The following is a 6,776-nucleotide window of genomic DNA, read 5'->3' as shown; positions in this document are numbered from 1 at the left end:
TTAAGTTAAAGACACTTTTGACTTTTGATGAAACTTCAAATGATGTTTCATACATTAAAACATTTTCTTTCTTTAGTAGGATAAACCTGGAACTTGCTTACATAACAAGCTATAGCTAGCAGTCAATTAACTATTGACTAGGCCTATGTGTCACGTTTTTTTGCGTGGTAACCCAAACTGCACAAATCATGTATACAGTCTGAATAGTCTGTATGTAATCGCAAACCAAAATACTCAGGAGAGCTACAGGAACAAACAGCCACACTAAAAAAAGATGATAACCGACAAAGATAACTGAAAACACAGGACTATATATACCAAGACAAACACAGGCAACTAAACGAGACACAGGTGTAAATAGTAACAAACATGGACCTAATAAGCAACCAAGGAAACAGAAATAAACTGAAATCCAGAAACAAAAATAAAGTTTAAAAGCTATTATATTATTTACAACTAAAATGTAAATATATATATTTTGCAGTACACAAAAGTTCTTTTAAATGAATCGCATATTAGAGGTAGGTCAGCTGACCCATCTTATTCAGTTCTTCTCTCTGGGGTCCTTTTTCCATATCCTGAATTTTGACACAATAGAATGGAATATGAATGCAAAAGCAGCCTGGAACAAATGGAAAAATAAATGAACGGAACAGTAAAACCAAATGCCCGTTTCCAAATCCGGTGTTTGTTTACACACAAACACAAATGTGTACACGTAAACAGAAATACACACTTTGTAGGTTGGTAACGTTAAGCAAAACTGACCTGTTTGCAGTGAGATATTTTCAGTGTCTGTCACTAATAAATAAACCTCACACACTGCATATTCCAAACAGTTGCACAAGCCACAAAACGAAACCCTCTAATGTGCTTTCTTGAAATACGCCTGATGTCAAAAGGACTCAGTATATTGTACAATTAAGCTGGGTAGGCTGACTGTGTGTTGAAGACAGTCATTATTAGAAAGAGCGATAGAGATGACTGTGTGTGTGTATGCCAAGTGAGGGGGGCATTTCCCTAAGGGAAAAATCACCATTGGACCCCCACCCCCCACTCTACTCTCCTCCCCTAGTTCAGACTGTGAGCCTGTCAGAACCGATCACCTCACACAGTCTCCTCAGGGACAGAGAGAGAGACAGACAGACCGAGAGAGAAACTTAGAGGGGGATTTTTATTAGTATGAAATACATACGAATAGCTTCAATATTTACATCTTTAAGCTTTCCATAACTTGTTGCTCACTAGATGATAAACATGCCTCCCCTCTTTTTTAATCATCACTAAACGCTAAAAATAATTAAATTCATTTTATTTCAAAAGTTCTGCTACCTCACAGGGGACGGAAATAACTATAATCCACACAGAAAGTCATTTTGAAATGCATTTCTGATAATAAAAAAAAGTAGACTAAAGATTGTGGAGGAGGGAGAGGGGTAAGAAGTGTGTCTTATTAATTTATGTGCTGCTGGGCTGGTCTAATGAGATTACAAGCAGAGATGGTAAGGAGACCGAGCCACTCTATTAGAGCTCTGAGTCAGACTAGGAGAAGAACCCTGAGCCTCGGGCCCCTTCCCGGCTACATTGCTCAGCTACAGGGGCCCCTAACCTTAAACCCAGTGCCACTGCGGCTTATCACATACACACAGACCTGCATGAGTCAATGGCTATGTTGAGCTCTTATACACGTATACACACACACATATTTTAAATTAAAAATTAAAATAGATTTGATTTTTTGATAGAAAAGCTAATTATATTTAATAATTATATTATAGGTTTATTCAAGCATCTTGGAGACGTTGCCACAGTTCTTCTGGATTTAGTCTGTCTCAGTTTCTTGTAATCACAGACAGACTCGATGATGGTGAGATCAGATCTCTGTGTGGAGCAGACCGGCTGTTGTCAGACTCCTTGTGCATACAAAAATCTCACTGGATTATTACAATTAATAGCAAAATGAATGTTTGGAAATGTAAATTGATATTTCCTACTGACACTACAGCAAAAGACATAAATAACTGGCGTAAAACCCTTTTTTGGGGTAAAAATGCTAACGTGCCTAAGACTTTTGCAAAGTAGTGTATATATATATATATATATATATATATATACAGTGAGGAAAATAAGTATTTGAACACCCTGCTATTTTGCAAGTTCTCCCACTTAGAAATCATGGAGGGGTCTGAAATTGTCATCGTAGGTGCATGTCCACTGTGAGAGACATAATCTAAAAAAAAAAAATCCAGAAATCACAATGTATGATTTTTTAACTATTTATTTGTATGATACAGCTGCAAATAAGTATTTGAACACCTGAGAAAATCAATGTTAATATTTGGTACAGTAGCCTTTGTTTGCAATTACAGAGGTCAAACGTTTCCTGTAGTTTTTCACCAGGTTTGCACACACTGCAGGAGGGATTTTGGCCCACTCCTCCACACAGATCTTCTCTAGATCAGTCAGGTTTCTGGGCTGTCGCTGAGAAACACGGAGTTTGAGCTCCCTCCAAAGATTCTCTATTGGGTTTAGGTCTGGAGACTGGCTAGGCCACGCCAGAACCTTGATATGCTTCTTACAGAGCCACTCCTTGGTTATCCTGGCTGTGTGCTTCGGGTCATTGTCATGTTGGAAGACCCAGCCTCGACCCATCTTCAATGCTCTAACTGAGGGAAGGAGGTTGTTCCCCAAAATCTCGCAATACATGGCTCCGGTCATCCTCTCCTTAATACAGTGCAGTCACCCTGTCCCATGTGCAGAAAAACACCCCCAAAGCATGATGCTATCACCCCCATGCTTCACAGTAGGGATGGTGTTCTTGGGATGGTACTCATCATTCTTCTTCCTCCAAACACGTTTAGTGGAATTATGACCAAAAAGTTCTATTTTGGTCTCATCTGACCACATGACTTTCTCCCATGACTCCTCTGGATCATCCAAATGGTCATTGGCAAACTCAAGACGGGCCTTGACATGTGCTGGTTTAAGCAGGGGAACCTTCCGTGCCATGCATGATTTCAAACCATGACGTCTTAGTGTATTACCAACAGTAACCTTGGAAACGGTGGTCCTAGCTCTTTTCAGGTCATTGACCAGCTCCTCCCGTGTAGTTCTGGGCTGATTTCTCACCTTTCTTAGGATCATTGAGACCCCACGAGGTGAGATCTTGCATGGAGCCCCAGTCCGAGGGAGATTGACAGTCATGTTTAGCTTCTTCCATTTTCTAATGATTGCTCCAACAGTGGACCTTTTTTCACCAAGCTGCTTGGCAATTTCCCCGTAGCCCTTTCCAGCCTTGTGGAGGTGTACAATTTTGTCTCTAGTGTCTTTGGACAGCTCTTTGGTCTTGGCCATGTTAGTAGTTGGATTCTTACTGATTGTATGGGGTGGACAGGTGTCTTTATGCAGCTAACGACCTCAAACAGGTGCATCTAATTTAGGATAATAAATGGAGTGGAGGTGGACATTTTAAAGGCAGACTAACAGGTCTTTGAGGGTCAGAATTCTAGCTGATATACAGGTGTTCAAATACTTATTTGCAGCTGTGTCATACAAATAAATAGTTAAAAAATCATTTATTGTGATTTCTGGATTTTTTTTATAGATTATGTCTCTCACAGTGGACATGCACCTACGATGACAATTTCAGACCCCTCCATGATTTCCAAGTGGGAGAACTTGCAAAATAGCAGGGTGTTCAAATACTTATTTTCCTCACTGTATATATACATACATACATACATATACACATATACATACAAAGTTCTGTCATTAAACTCTAGATGGCGCAGGCTAATAGGTCCTTAACTCCACCTGCTTGCAATCACATTGTTATCTATAGGGCACAGCTGATTGGTTCCTGCTGTATCAGTAGCCAATGAGCTTGCATACTCAACCTTTAAATGCTGATTAGCATTTGCCTTAAGAGTCCAGCGCACTTTCAAAAACCCTCAACTTCCCCAGCTCCACCTGTATAGATCTGCTACGGGTAATTCATGTACACTATATTGTACAGCAGCAGCATGTCTTACTTGCTCACAGCAATGCATCATGTATGTATTGGCAGTAGGAAGTCCCATACTTGTTCTGCAGCAGCAGCAATAGCAGCGTAGCAGATCTATTCCACCAAGACCAAACACGTTGTCATAAGGGGCTGTTGCACCAGAGGAACGTTTTCATAGTTCCTAGAACTATTGGCGGAAGTACCCGGATTTTGGCGCGTTCGCACCGATGGAACTAAGAACTATTTTAGTTCTAGGAACTCTTTTGGAGGAACTAATTTAGCTCCTACTTCAGAGTAGGGTCTAAACCAGCACTATAGGAACTACCCGTGACGTTAGTGTACGCTGATTGGCCGAACGCACGCAAAACACCAGTACCCGCCATTTTTAAAAAGGCTGTGTAAACACACAGATTATAGACTATATATTTACTCAACAAACTAACTCTACGAACATGGAAAACAGTGATAGATGGGCCTCTTAACCTTTACGCTGAGGAGAAAATCCAATGCAACTTTGAGGGGACCAAGCGAAACATGATTATGTATTTCTGCTCAACTAGCATCACTGGACATCAACCACACGACATATGCTACTAACTTTTCATTACTGTCTACTTTCTATGTATAATAGTTCTATCTAATAACATATTACACAGGACTGTTAGACAGATCGTAAACTAATGAACACGGAGAATGCGAGCATTGTTTGTTTGCTCAGGCTCTGGCGTTTTTCAGCGTCCTCAAAATAAAGGTCCGCAGCACCGTCAAAATAAAAGTCACAACAACAAGTGCGGCTTAAGTCACTTCAGAGTTCATACTGGCGGGGCGAATGCAACCAGAAAACGTTCCTAGGGGAACCATTAGTTCTCGGGGACCCATCCTGGTGGTTAGTTCCTAGAACTATCCGGTGTGAAAGCCCCTATACCCATTACCGTGCCAAACACTCAGAGAGTTGTCATGACAGAAATATATATATACATATTTATTTGAAGTATGTTCCCAAAGTGAGGTTTTATTAGACTTAGTTAGTTAGATTCTGGGAATAATTAGGTTAACATGCACCCCTAAAACTAACCTTTTTGCATTTTTATATTTTCATTAAGAAACAATTTAGTATGTTTATTAAGTCGTTTTTCTTGTAAAGACAGTTGGATTTTCCTCACAATGTGATTTAAGGTTTTATTATTCTTGTGGGAACATTTAATTCCCACAATGTAGACACAACATGACCCACACACACAAGATGACAAAAAGTGTCAGAGCCATAGTGCTGTGGGAAGTGCATTTCATCAAGGCGCGTGAAGAGCAGTTGTGTTCACGAGGGTACAGGTTTGAGACCTGCCTGCATCTTTCCATTACACAGGTAGCACACGTGCTTCGACATTTTCTGCTATGGTGGTTAGGCGACCTGAGTCAAAATCCAGAAAAAAAAAAAAAAAAGTGAAATATTTTTATAGTAAAATATGTGGTGGGATCAGATTGCCCCTTACAGTAATTGAGTAATAACGTAAAAGGGACATTAATGAGACATTAAATGTCTGAAGACCACAAGTGAAACCGCTCCTTTTTTGCATTTTTATAATTTTATATACACTATCGTTCAAAGGTTTAGGTTGGTACGATTTTTTTTTTTTTTTGAAAGAAGTCTTACTAGCCCAATTATTTTATTTTTTTACAGTATTGTATAATTACTAAATGTATTATTAGTATTAAAAAAATTGTGGAAAATTTTAATTACATTTTTGACATGAATTCCAGAAGTGCTCAGTGTAAAAAAAAGTGCCTATTTGATTATTGACTTAGATATAGACATAATATTACAAAATATTTACATTTTACTTTGTTATACATTTTTCAAAATTCTAATTTATTTACAGGTATAAATTAGATTTTGAACAGCAGATTTTCTTTTGGACATCACTATCCATTCAAGAGCTCTGAGTTATTCACATTAGCTTATGTGCTAACAACTATATTAGCTTAGTAACAGAACCGGAAGCTCTAAAAAGGTTTACGGGCATCTATCCAACTCCTTCCTCATTTGCCCTCTCTCAGTATGCTCTCCTTTTTCCATGCTGTCTTTCTGATCTCAAATCCCCTCCAACAAGGTGTCCAAGTTTAGATTTGAACATGCAGATGGGGAAAGACTCTTAAGACGGCCTTTACGAGTTAGCATGTCTTGGTGTGACGTGTGAGAGGATCAAGGCTCTTAGGGCAGTCCTGGCTAAACTAGTTAAATGTTTCCGGCTGCGGCTTCCCCGCTCCTGTTGCCTCATGGCTCCTCCCTGACTTAGTGTATTGGGCTGCGCCACAATAGCTATGAGGAGGGACGAATGCACTTCTATGGATGGCTAATAGGCTTGGGATAGCCTGACCTAATGAGATCACCATCAGTGTGTTTGTGAGTGTGCTTGTGCATATCTAGAACACACTTAGACATATACATTGACACACTTTGTATTCATGACTGTTAGGTTAAAAGTAAATGATACGCATAGGTGGTATATGCGGTTTTGTGAGGGAAATAAGGTTATAAAACAGACCAAGCTGTTACCACACTACATATTGAACCATGGTGTTTTTTCTTGTCTTAAGCATAAATCACACTAAATATTAGATTTAGACTTAAAACAAGAAGAAAAAAAACAACGGTGTAAGGAAGATAAATTTAGTTCAAGATAGGTTTCACTTTATTCTGATGGTCCCTTTAAGACTTTCAATTGACTATAAGTAACATTGCACCTACATACATGTCAATTAACTCTCATTAGAG

Source organism: Abramis brama, assembly GCF_963993115.1.
Source record: "Abramis brama genome assembly, chromosome: 17".
NCBI classification, from domain to species: domain Eukaryota; kingdom Metazoa; phylum Chordata; class Actinopteri; order Cypriniformes; family Leuciscidae; genus Abramis; species Abramis brama.
Note: the sequence above shows the minus strand (reverse complement) of the source record.